Source organism: Apis cerana, linkage group LG6 (assembly GCF_029169275.1).
Source record: "Apis cerana isolate GH-2021 linkage group LG6, AcerK_1.0, whole genome shotgun sequence".
Classification (NCBI taxonomy): domain Eukaryota; kingdom Metazoa; phylum Arthropoda; class Insecta; order Hymenoptera; family Apidae; genus Apis; species Apis cerana.
The window spans coordinates 3065169-3080069 of record NC_083857.1 but is presented as its reverse complement, the minus strand read 5'-3'; the positions used below and the strand labels follow the sequence as shown (position 1 = coordinate 3080069).

The 14901-nt window shown below is 27.3% G+C and overlaps 1 protein-coding gene across 1 annotated transcript in view; it reads left to right on the top strand.

Annotated features, from left to right (window-relative positions):
- LOC107993513 (trypsin-3-like) overlaps window positions 1–14901 on the top strand; it is a 59910-nt gene that overhangs the window by 34241 nt on the left and 10768 nt on the right.

Genomic DNA, 14901 nt, shown 5'->3' with positions numbered 1-14901 from the left:
TTTTATATATTTAATAATTCTTTTAGTGATTTTTTTGTAAACTTTTTAATTACTCATGTACACATTACATAAACTCATTTATTCATTCTTTTAATTATTTAATTGCTTATATGTTTATTCATTCATTTAATGATTAATTTCTAAATCTTTATATTTTGTATATTTATGTTTGTACATTTGTATTTCACAAATTTATTTATTTATTTGTTCATTGCTTTATTTATTCAATTTTTTGTACATATATTTAGTGACTTATTTAGTGACTTATTTATAGATTTTTTGTTTTATTCATTTATATATTTTTGACATTTATACATGCATCCAATTATTTATTTATTTATCTTTTATTTATTTAGTTATTCATATATTTATTCATTCTTTTATAGATTAATTTGTCTATTGATTTATGTACAGATTTGTCTATTTGTTTTATTCACTTATGTCTGCATCAAATGATGTATTTATTTCTTACTTTAATTTAATAATTTATATTTATATTTTGATTTTAGATTTAAAGACTTTGCTTCTTTATTTTGTTCACTTATATGTACATCAACATATTTATATGAATCTTTTCATTTACTTAATTATTTATTCATTTTTTTATTCATTCATATAATTTATATTTATGTACTTTTATGTAGATTTATTAATTATAAAATATTATAATTAAAATATATTGATATATAAATAAGTAAATAAATGAAACAAATAATTTGATGCAAAAATGAAACTAATAGATCTATAAATAATATGAAGTCTATAAATAAATCATTAGCAAATGAAAGAATAAACATATATATGACTAAATCAATAAAGAAATAAATAAATAACTTTATGAAATATAAAAATGAACAAAAGTTTATATTAAAGTATACAAATAAATAAATGAATAAATCTGTAAGTAATTAAATAAATAAATAATTTGAGATATAATATAAGTGAACAAAAAAATTTTTAAACAAGACATTACATGAAAATGAATTAATAAATATTTAAGTAATTGAATAAATAGAGATATAGTATAGGGATATAATAATGTTAATTAAATAAACAAATTGAAATATATAATATATTTAAATGAATAATACAAAATACTTTGTTAGGAAAATTATTAAAGAATGTTATTGAAAAAGACAAGAATATATATAATATATATAATATATATTTATATATATATTTATATAATATGTAATATTAAAATATAAATATTTAAATAGATCATAAAAAATATAAATAAATAAATAATTTCATGTAAAAAATCCATAAATAAATCATTGGATAAATATATCGATAATAATCGATAAATCGATCAATAAATAAATTATATATTGAAAAATGTACAAATAAAAAAAGTAATATAAATAATTAATTAAAATAAATTTTATAATGCAAATAAATTAATAATATATATTTTTAATATTATTAATTAAAATAATTAAAATATATTGTGCATTATTTTAATTTTCTACACAATTTCGATTATCGAAATAATCGAAATATCGACTTTCGTCAGCAGCCAATGAGAGAGCTTCTTGGTGAATTTTGGCGCGCAGCGTCAGTCTTCTGTGGAAAGTGAACAAGTGAGGACGTGTGATCGCTGCCGGCTTGGAAAATTCTACTGCGCAGTAAGTAATTTTGATCAAATTCTGCTACCGAATTTATAAATTATTATTATTTTCGTTTATTTAATCATCCTTTTATTATTTTCCCTTTATTATTTTGTCGAAATTAATTGATATTTTGAGTTTTTTTTCTAATTTCGAACATTGAATACCGGTAGTTCGTGCTTCGTCGAGACGAGATTCGAATAGACTTGTTGCTTCATTTTGATATCGTTTTTCTACGCATTTGTTTTACGATTTTGATTGCCATTTGAAAAATTATCGATTTTCGGGATAATTTGAAAGAAAAATGACTTGTAGTATGCATATATTACGACGAATTATGACTGATTTCGATGTTTCATATCTTTTGACAAATTTATTAAAATAAATTTATCTAGAACAAATTTCTATAATTTTTTGATTCATATTAAAACGAACGAAACGAAGGAATTTTATTTCAATTTATAATATATATTCAATTAATATATATTATATGTACTATATATTAGGTCGGTCATATTTCGGTATCTAAATGCGTCTCTTTGTAATGTTTATGTACTTTTTTCTGCTTTGTTATGTTCGAGGATGATTAGATGTTTGCATGACGTAGCTTTTCTAAGAAATATTCTAAGAAATTCTCTAAGAAATACGTGTTTACATTTTTTTCCCGCGCGACATGTTTCGACAGGCTTCGACAGGCTTCGACAGGTTTCGACAGGTTTCGACAAGCGACGCGCGCATCTCCCTCCTCCTTTGTTTTAAGATATATTAGTCGCTTTGTCTATTCGTTTATTTGAGGATTGCAGTGCTAATTAATTCAATTTGTGTTTGATAATTGTTTTATTTTTATTTGTAACCGATTAATTTTATAGATTTTACGTGTATATTTGAAAATCTCGTTTTCTTTTGTACAGATTGTTACTTGATTATCGGACCTCTATATTATTCCGGAAGGCGGGAAAAATTCCAACATGGATGCCATTATATTTTTCAAAGGAAAGCTTGATTTTTCGCTGGTCTATTGTACGTATTTATTATGTATTTATTCGATCGTTATTTATGATATATATAATATCATTAGGTAAAAGTATATTTTATCCTATATGTGTAATGAACATTCACCATAATTATTAATAATCTTGCATTAATGATATATATATTTTAAATCCTTTTATTCATAAAAATTGATAATAATCGATTTGTAGTTTTAATAAAAGCGGTAATTTTTTTTGAAACAATTTGATAGAAAAAAATTTTTACATAGATCCCCTCCCCCCATTAATAATATATCTTTATTTCCAGAGAATTTTTGTGATCGCGCGCAATGCGATCGGTAAATTCAGTGTTTGCTTCGTAATAGTTTTTTAGTATTTAGAGCACAGTAGCTCTAATTAATTTACTACAATTATTCGCGAAACTAGAGTCAGTGTTTGTTCGCCGCTTCTATTCGAAATCGACGCGTTAATAGTTTTTTATTTTTATTTTTTTATTTTTTTTGAATATTCGTTTTCGGTACAGGGTAGAGTCAGTGTTCCTTGAGGAATAGGGCGATCATCCATCACGCGAAGAGGTAATTATTTATTTATATTAAAATTTGAAATTTAATAGATATTTTTTTTTTATCTTGTTCAATATTTTTGTATCATCAATGTTGTATTCACAAACACTCGTAATAACATGTAATATTTTATATTTTGTTAAAGATGCCAAAGTGTCTTCATTTCTCATGGACTTCAGTTTTAAACAATATTTGTGATCGCGCGCAATGCGATCGGTAAATTCAGTGTTTGCTTCGTAATAGTTTTTTAGTATTTAGAGCACAATAGCTCTAATTAAATTAACTATAATTATTCGCGAAACTAGAGTCAGTGTTTGTTCGCCGCTTGAAATCGACGCGTTAGTAGTTTTTTATTTTTATTTTTTTATTTTTTTGAATATTCGTTTTCGGTACAGGGTAGAATCAGTGTTCCTTGAGGTATAGGGCGATCATCCATCACGCGAAGAGGTAATTGTTTTTATATATTTTCTATTCGCTTCAACTTTTTCAAATAATCAGAATTTTAATAGTAGTGTTTCATGTTTGGTTACAGTTTTCCCTTCCTCGTAATGACTGTTTGGGGATGACATCGTGGACCACGACAATGCAGATTCTTCGCATCTATTGGTGAGTCGCATGCATTTATGTTCCTCCGGTCATTCAATCATGTCGTAGGACGAAAGGTCCGTATCGACACGGATGACTGGTTGTATACGTAGAATTTTGCACGAGCACAGTGACCACGGGTATTTGTCATATTATATACTCGTGAATAGTAACATTTTTCTTGTATTTTATTTATTAGATCAGGATAGATCTTCTTGCATATCGCGTTTTTGAAAAGATAGTTAATTTTATATTAAATAACAGAGTAATTATCGATATATAGAATGATATAAATAATTATGTTGATTGATCTATGATTGAAAATATTTTCTCTATGATTATTTGTAAAATAAATGAATATATTACAAATATTATTTTAATGAATAAAAATTAAGATTCAAATACGTGAGAAATAATGAAATGAATTTAAAATTGTGAAGAAGACGGATATCCCCGACTTCGTTACAATAAAAATATCAATTATTGTACAATACAATTGATAGTGCATATTAACGTTATGATATGGTTATCGATATGATAATAAACAATTTATATTTATGATTTTATTTTCGATTTCATCGTAATATTTAATTATAATGATTTTTGTTATAAATTTAAGTATGATTCTAAATGTAAAAATATTTATTTTTCCGTAAAAGAATGTATGTGAAATATTATGTGCAAGAAGATACTTCGCGACAGGTAGATTTCTGAATCTAAACAAGAATTTTTTGTACTAGATTTATGTTTTCGAAACCATGTTTTGATAAAGAGATCACCTGAGGTTATTTTCATTCAAATTCTTTTAGAGTCAATTATTTTCTATTATTTCTTAATTGTCATACGTAAATTTAATATAATAAATTCAATAATATATCAAAAATAAATTTCTTCTTTATTATTTCAATATTTTTGCTTTATAAAATTAATAAGAATTCATAAAATTTACAAAGAGAATTTATTAAAATTTGAAATAAAATGAGCGAATCTAAAATGAGAAAACATTAGTCCGTTAGAAGATATACTAATAATTTTTTTTAGCTCAGGATTTTCAGGTTTAACCCTTTCCGTGTTCTTTGCCAGGATCTCACTCACGTGCCCAGGTGTTACTTGGGTGAGAGAGAGGCGAAGGGCATGATGATTTTAGTTCATAAGCTAATAAAAATTTTTTAGCGATTGACGATGCGTTAGTGTATCGTGCACGACGTATTTTCCGCATTTTGTGTGTGTGGTTAGGCTGTGGAATTGCGTCGTTTAATATGTTATTCTATATAACTCGAAATATTTAACATATTTATGATTAATCTCGTTACAATAACTTGTCATCAACGATATTAGATTTCTTTATTTTCAAATATAACAAATTTGATGACCGTAAAAGGCATATTCTTTTGTTAACAAATATTAATAATTAAAATTGAAATATACGCATATTTTCATGACATTTCACGCAATGATCGCTAGTCATCGTCAATCGATTTCAGGAAAATGGTACGTAAAGTTAGAGTGTGCAAGTTGTATGCCAAGCTCGGGTGTCGGAGGCGTCCCGGGACGTTTTCCCTAGTGTAGGATTTTGCGCCCGAGTATTATGCGTGAGAATCGTTGAATGAGTGTGTTGGTGTGCCTGTTTTGCTATTTTTTAAATATAGGGATAGGTAGGATAGGTAGTATACTTTCTGGTGTGTATGTTAATTGTAAGTAGGTAGGGCCGGGCAGGTTGTCACAGTCTCTGATCGGGTAGGCGCGCTTTTCGCGTGACAATCTGTTTCAGGGAATAAAATTTGAAGAATCGAGAGTGAAGCCGGTTGAAACGAATGGAGCATGCCACTCGTTTTTGGCTTTGCTCATCGATTTTTCGAATTTCCGCGGTCGTGGTCGCGAAATATTTCGAAACGAACGTTGAGCTCGAGATTCTGCACGCGTACGATGGACGATCATTACGATCGTTAATCGTTCATGTGCACTTAGTTTCCGCGATTTAGACTTTTTTTTTTCTTTTTTTTTTCTTTGACTTACGATTAGCGAATCTCGAGCCTAGATTTAAGTTTCAGCGGGCATTGCGCCCGAAGGAGGAAGACCGAAGAGGCCCGACAAACTGTCACGAAGAGGGCTGCAACGAATGGCTTCTCATTTTTGGTTCTTGTTTCTGAGTCCAAAGAATGGGAAGTCATTGTTACTATTTTGTCACTGTGCTCGTTTTAGTAATATGTAGTAATTGTTGTTGTATCGTCTGGCCGTTTGCATGCCGGCCCATCATTAAGATCCAGTCATCATGGGCATCGCGTTTTTTTATTAGTGTTGCGATTGATTAATAACGGGTTGAATTAGACTCCTTTATTACATATGTTGCGTTAAAATGAGAATCGCATTTGCATTAGTGTTGCGTTAAAATGAGAATCGCGTTTGCATTAGTGTTGCGTTAAGATGAGAATCGCGTTTGCATTAGTGTTGCGTCAAAATGAGAATCGCGTTTGCATTAGTAAATTATAAGATATCGCGATTTTGTTATAAATTGTTTTTATGTATAAAGTATAATTTATATCTTTGTGATCCTTCATTTCTAATCAGTAATAGCTTTTTAATAAATAAAATTAACGATTTCGATTGAGTTTGTTTTAAAATATAGCGTTGCGTTGATAAATAATCGCGTTTGTTCAAGTAGTGTTGCGAATATTGAATGCCCAAATTTCTTTCACTGGAATTGTGGAAGAACTCAACGTTCCTGTTCCTGAATCACCTTAAGTGGCTAAATAAGCTACAAGGGTGATTGTACAATGGCAGTCATTAAGGAAATCATTGGATTTTTTTCGAATCATTCTTTATTAGTGTTGCGTTGTTTAAATTTGAGTGCATAGAGTAACGTTGCGTAAATAATTGATTGTTTCCGGGAATTTTCCATGTCTTTTTTTATATATATTTTTTTTAATAAATATAAATTATTTAATATTGCAAGTATAAGAAAGCACTCATCGCGTTGATTTAAAAAATTTTTTATTTTATAAAAAAATAGATTATTTTATTAGTGTTGCGATACAAAATGAATATTCCACTCTCGGTTTGTTGTTCGATTCATATCGAGTGGAAGATATTTTTATTTTAGTAGTCCTTCTGGCTACTACATTCTTTTCTTTTTCAGCATCCCTTATCACATTATATTTTCTGCGTTTGCTGCAGAAAATATTGCTAATATTTGCAATATTTGTTTTTCTCTTTGATGAAGACTTAATCATTAAAATATGAATTAAAATTATTTTTATGAAATTTCTTGAATAATGGTGAATGTTCATTATATTTATCATTTTTCATACCATTATTTTATTTTTAATTTTTAAGAAATTACAATATTTTGAAATATTTTTTATACTTATGCTAATTCTTTATTTGATTTTGTTTCAGATATATCAATTCTATTTCAAGAAAATTTTGTATCATCGATTAATAAATATTTATATGTTACTAATTATTTAGAATTTTATTTGTTTCAGGACCTACTGATAAAATCAATCAATCATCACTCATCATATTTTATATAATGTTTCTTTCTCTTTTTTCGGTTATGTTTATTTTTAAGTAGAAGGGGCCCCTAAACAAATCTTTTAGATAGATTTTTATACTGTTAGGTAGTTCCTTTAGAATAAAGAGAAATCCATTTAGATTCTGTGTTGATAAGGATAGTGTGATAAGGTGTGAATCTGTAATGAATTAGGAAAGTATAAGTATTATATTTTATGAAATTCTGTGGATAGGTAGGGATGGTGTGATAGGGTGTGAATCTATAATGAATTGGAAAGGTATAATTGAATTTTGTAATATTAAATTCTATGTAGGTAGGGATGGTGTGACAGGGTGTGAGTCTGATATGAATTGGAAACAAACTTTATTTTATAAAATTATAAAATTTGATCTTGAAGATTATAGATTAAGTTTCCTTAAGGATTGTATTAAATCACGTTTACGATTTGGATATTTCTAAGTTGATGTATTGAAATTTTTATATTGAAAAATTTAAAAAATAGGAAGTAGATTGCTGTAGAATTGTTGCTGTAGAAAATAGAATATATTTGCAAATCTATGCTTAATAATGCTTGGTAATTGTTGGTAATGGTGATTGATATTAAAAATGATGATGGTTAATAGAATAAGTAAAATTCTCTGTGAAATGCATTTAATTTTTTTGTTTTCAAACTTTGTAATATATATTAATATTTTATATATTGATACTCATAATAATATAAAATATTGATATATATATGAAGTAGTGTATTGTTTTTCATTTTTCAAATTTCATGTAGATTTGTTGCATAGAATTAAGGCTTAATTCAATTTTTACTTTCAGATTTAGCTTCTCAGTTTTCCTTGAGATTCACAATAATCTCCAAGAATTGGTGAGACTTAAAAATCATTATTATTTACTACATAATTTATTTTTGTATCCTCTATACAACTATAAATTTTATAGTAAATAATATATAGAAGTAAATGTATAAATAATTAATAAACAAAAGTATAAAAATAGTATAAAACGTACAAATAATTAAATAACTAAAATAATAAATGTATATATGATTCTTAGTTTTATTCAGTTATGTATGCATCTAGTTTTATATATATTTACTTCTTGAGTTATTTATTTATTTAGATATTTATTCATCCATTTGATTAGCTTATTTCTATACATTTTGTTTTGTTTATTTACATATCAAATTATTTATATATTTATATAATATTTATATTTATATATTTATATATTCCTTCAATTATATATAATTATATTTTATATTTTTAATCATTCTTTTAGTGATTTATTTGTAAACTTTTTGATCACTTATGTACACATTACATAAACTCATTCATTCATTCTTTTAATTATTTTGCTTTTATATGTTTATTCATTCATTCATCTAGTGATTAATTTTTAAATCTTTATATTATATTTTGTGCACTTATGTATTTCACCAATTTATTTATTTATTTGGTCATAGTTTCACTTATTCAATTATTTATACACTTGTTTAGGAACTTATTAATAGACTTTTTTGTTTTATTCATTTATATATTTTTGACATTTATGCATGCATTCAATTATTTATTTATTTATTTATTTATTTATTTATCTTTTATTTATTCAGTTATATTTTTACATATATTTTTCATTCTTTCATTAAAACTAATTTGTTTATTGATTTACTTATAAATTTGTCCATTTGTATTGTTCATTTATATCTGCATCAAATGATGTATGTATTTCTTACTTTAATTTAATAATTTATATTTAATTGGCTAAAAACTTTTTTCTATTGTTCTTTGCTTTTTTATTTTGTTCACTTACATACATATATATATAAACAGAGAACAAATAATTGATGCATACACAAATGAAACTAACAAAACTAAGAAATCTATAAATTAATCATTAGCAAATGAATAAATAAATATATATATATAATAACTCTATATAACTAAATCAGTAAAATAATAAATAAATAAACAAATAAATTTATGAAATATATAAATGAAGAAAAGTCTACAATAAAGTCTGCAAATAAATCATTCTCTAAATAAATGTATAAATCTGTAAGTAACTAAATAAATAAATAATTTGAGATATATAAATTAATATAAATGATCAAAAAAAAAATTTAGAAGCAAGACAGTACGTAAATGAATTAATAAATATGTAAGATGGTTATTAATTGAATAAATATAGAGTATATATAAATATAAGGTAGGGATATAATAATCTTAATTAAATAAACAAATTGAAATATATAATATATTTAAATGAATAAAACGGAAAAGTTTACTAGAAAGTTATTGAAAAAAACAAGAATAAATAAATATATAAATATATAATATATATATAAGTATAAATATATAATATATAATATATAAATAGATCATAAAAAAACATACAAATAAATAAATGAGAATTAAATAAATAAATAATTTTATATAAAAATCTACAAATAATTCATTGGACAAATATATCGATAATAATTGATAAATCGATAAATCGATAAATCGATCAATAAATAAATTATATATATAATAATAAAAGTATACAAATAAAAATATAATATAAATAATTAAAATTTAATAATACAAATAAATTAATAATACGTATTTTTAATATTGTTTATTAAAATAATAAAAATATATATTGTGTAATACTTTAATTTTTCCATACGATTTCGATTATCGAGATAATCGAAATATCGACTTTCGTCGGCAGCCAATGAGAGAGCTTCTTGCCGACTTTTGGCGCGCAATGTCAGTCTTCTGTGGAAAGTGAACAAGTGAGGACGTGTGATCGCTGCCGGCTTGGAAAATTCTACTGCGCAGTAAGTAATTTTGATCAAATTCTGCTACCGAATATATAAATTATTATTATTTTCGTTTATTTAATCATGGTTTTATTATTTTAAGTGTCGAAATTAATTGATATATTGAGTTTTTTCTAATTTCGATCATTGAATACCGATAGTTCGTACTTCGTCGAGACGAGATTCGAATAGACTTGTTGCTTCATTTTGATATCGTTTTCCTACGCATTTGTTTTACGATTTTGATTGCCATTTGAAAAAATTATCGATTTTCGGGATAATTTGAAAGAAAAAATGACTTGTAGTATGCATATATTACGATGATTTATGACTGATTTCGATGTTTCATATGTTTTGACAAATAAATTTATTAGAATAAATTTATTTAGAATTATATTTCTATAATTTTTTGATCCATATTGAAACAAGCGAAACGAAGGCAATTTTATTTCATATTTATATATTCGGTCAATGTATATTATATGTACTATATATTAGGTCGGTCATCATATTTCGTTTCTAAATGCGTCACTTTGTAATGTTTATGTACTTTTTCTGTTGTACTGTTTTGTTATGGTCGAGGGTGATTAGATGTTTTCATAACATAGCTTTTCTAAGAAATTAGAAGTGTTTGTATTTTTCCCACGCTCGACATGTTTCGACAAGCTTCGACAGGTTTCGACAAGCGACGCGCGCATCTCCTTCCCCCCTCCCTCTTCCCCCCGCGAAAATTCGTTAACCGAAATTATGCTACGTCATTGTGTATCCATCTTCGTATTAGAAACTTCACTTTTTCTTGTGATTTGTTTGCTGCGTAGTACGTACATATTTTTTTTAAGCTATTATTCCTATCATTATTATTAAATAAATACGCCGTTATTATTATGCTTGGCAATCCTTTGAAGTTAAATTATTCGTTTTTGTCTATTCGTTTATTTGGTGATTACAGTGTTAATTAATTCACATTGTGCCTTTTTAAAATAAAATTTGTGTTTGATAATTGTTTTATTTTTATTTGTAGCCGATTAATTTTATAGATTTTACGTGTATATTTGAAAATCTCGTTTTCTTTTGTACAGATTGTTACTTGATTATCGGACCTCTATATTATTCCGGAAGGCGGGAAAAATTCCAACATGGATGCCATTATATTTTTTCAAAGGAAAGCTTGATTTTTCGCTGGTCTATTGTATGTATTTATTATGTATTTATTCGATCATTATTGTATGATATATATAATATCATTAGGTAAAAGTATATTTTATCCTATATGTGTAATGAACATTCACCATAATTATTAATAATCTTGCATTAATGATATATATATTTTAAATTCTTTTATTCATAAAAATTGATAATAATCGATTTGTAGTTTTAATAAAAGCGGTAATTTTTTTTTTGAAACAATTGTTCGATAGAAAACAAAAATTTTTACATAGATTCCCCCTCCCCCTCATCACTAATATAGCTTTATTTTCAGAGAATTTTTGTGATCGCGCGCAATGCGATCGGTAAATTCAGTGTTTGCTTCGTAATAGTTTTTTAGTATTTAGAGCACAGTAGCTCTAATTAATTTACTACAATTATTCGCGAAACTAGAGTCAGTGTTTGTTCGCCGCTTCTATTCGAAATCGACGCGTTAGTAGATTTTTATTTTTATTTTTTTATTTTTTTTGAATATTCGTTTTCGGTACAGGGTAGAGTCAGTGTTCCTTGAGGAATAGGGCGATCATCCATCACGCGAAGAGGTAATTATTTATTTATATTAAAATTTGAAATTTAATAGATATTTTTTTTTAACTTGTTCAATATTTTTGTATCATCAATGTTGTATTCATAAACACTCGTAATAACATGTAATATTTTATATTTTGTTAAAGATGCCAAAGCGTCTTCATTTCTCATGGACTTCAGTTTTAAACAATATTTGTGATCGCGCGCAATGCGATCGGTAGATTCAGTGTTTGCTTCGTAATAGTTTTTTAGTATTTAGAGCACAATAGCTCTAATTAAATTAACTATAATTATTCGCGAAACTAGAGTCAGTGTTTGTTCGCCGCTTGAAATCGACGCGTTAGTAGTTTTTATTTTTATTTTTTTATTTTTTTGAATATTCGTTTTCGGTACAGGGTAGAGTCAGTGTTCCTTGAGGTATAGGGCGATCATCCATCACGCGAAGAGGTAATTGTTTTTATATATTTTCTATTCGCTTCAACTTTTTCAAATAATCAGAATTTTAATGGTAGTGTTTCATGTTTGGTTACAGTTTTCCCTTCCTCGTAATGACTGTTTGGGGATGACATCGTGGACCACGACAATGCAGATTCTTCGCATCTATTGGTGAGTCGCATGCATTTATGTTCCTCCGGTCATTCAATCATGTCGTAGGACGAAAGGTCCGTATCGACACGGATGACTGGTTGTATACGTAGAATTTTGCACGAGCACAGTGACCACGGGTATTTGTCATATTATATACTCGTGAATAGTAACATTTTTCTTGTATTTTATTTATTAGATTAGGATAGATCTTCTTGTACGTCGCGTTTTTGAAAAGATGATATTGATAGTTAATTTTATATTAAATAACGTATTAATTATTAATATATAGACTGATATGAATAATTTATTATAATTTGATTGGACTATGATGGAAAATATTTTCTCTATGATTATTTGTAAAATGAATGAATATATTTATGAATATTATTAGAAATATTATTTATGAATAAAAATTAAGATTCAAATAAGTGAGAAATGAAATGAATTCAAAATTGTGAAGAAATCGGATACCCTCCGACTTCGTTACAATAAAAATATCAATTATTATGCAATACAATATATAGTGCATATTATTGTTATGATATAGTTATCGATATGGTAATAAACAATTTATATAATAATTTTATTTTGCATTTCATCTTAATATTTAATTATTTGATTTTTGTTATAAATTTAAGTATGATTCTAAATGTAAAAATATTTATTTTTTCCGTAAAAGAATGTATGTGAAATATTATGTGCAAGAAGATACTTCGCGACAGGTAGATTTCTGAATCTAAACAAGAATTTTTTGTACTAGATTTATGTTTTCGAAAACATGTTTTGATAAAGAGATCGCCTGAGGTTATTTTCATTGAAATTCTTTTTAGAATCAGTTATTTTCTATTATTTCTTAATTATCATATGTAAATTTAATATAATGAATATATCAAATATCAATAATATATCAAAAATAAATTTCTTCTTTATTATTTCTATATTTTTGCTTTCTAAAATTAATAAGAATTCATAAAGTTTACAAAGAGAATTTATTAAAATTTGAAATAAAAGGAGCGAATCTAAAATGAGAAAACATTAGTCCGTTAGAAGATATACTAATAATTTTTTTTAGCTCAGGATTTTCAGGTTTAACCCTTTCCGTGTTCTTCGCCAGGATCTCACTCACGTGCCCAGGTGTTACTTGGGTGAGAGAGAGGCGAAGGGCATGATGATTTTAGTTCATAAGCTAATAAAAATTTTCTAGCGATTGACGATGCTTTAGTGTATCGTGCACGACGTATTTTCCGCATTTTGTGTGTGTGGTTAGGCTGTGGAATTGCGTCGTTTAATATGTTATTCTATATAACTCGAAATATTTAACACAATTTATGATTAATCTCATTACAATAACTTGTCATCAACAATATTAGATTTCTTTACTTTCAAATATAACAAATTTGATGACCGTAAAAGGCATATTCTTTTGTTAACAAATATTAATAATTAAAATTGAAATATACGCATATTTTCATGACATTTCACGCAATGATCGCTAGTCATCGTCAATCGATTTCAGGAAAATGGTACGTAAAGTTAGAGTGTGCAAGTTGTATGCCAAGCTCGGGTGTCGGAGGCGTCCCGGGACGTTTCCCTAGTTTAGGCTTTTGCGCCCGAGTATTATGCGTGAGAATCGTTGAATGAGTGTGTTGGTGTGCCTGTTTTGCTATTTTTTAAATATAGGGATAGGTAGGATAGGTAGTATACTTTCTGGTGTGTATGTTAATTGTAAGTAGGTAGGGCCGGGCAGGTTGTCACAGTCTCTGATCGGGTAGGCGCGCTTTTCGCGTGACAATCTGTTTCAGGGAATAAAATTTGAAGAATCGAGAGTGAAGCCGGTTGAAACGAATGGAGCATGCCACTCGTTTTTGGCTTTGCTCATCGATTTTTCGAATTTCCGCGGTCGTGGTCGCGAAATATTTCGAAACGAACGTTGAGCTCGAGATTCTGCACGCGTACGATGGACGATCATTACGATCGTTAATCGTTCATGTGCACTTAGTTTCCGCGATTTAGACTTTTTTTTTTCTTTTTTTTTTCTTTGACTTACGATTAGCGAATCTCGAGCCTAGATTTAAGTTTCAGCGGGCATTGCGCCCGAAGGAGGAAGACCGAAGAGGCCCGACAAACTGTCACGAAGAGGGCTGCAACGAATGGCTTCTCATTTTTTGGTTCTTGTTTCTGAGTCCAAAGAATGGGAAGTCATTGTTACTATTTTGTCACTGTGCTCGTTTTAGTAATATGTAGTAATTGTTGTTGTATCGTCTGGCCGTTTGCATGCCGGTCCATCATTAAGATCCAGTCATCATGGGCATCGCGTTTTTTATTAGAATTGCGTTAAGATGAGAATCGCGTTTTGCATTAGTGTTGCGTTAAGATGAGAATCGCGTTTGCATTAGTGTTGCGTTAAGATGAGAATCGCATTTGCATTAGTGTTGCGTTAAGATGAGAATCGCGTTTTGCATTAGTGTTGCGTTAAGATGAGAATCGCGTTTGCATTAGTGTTGCG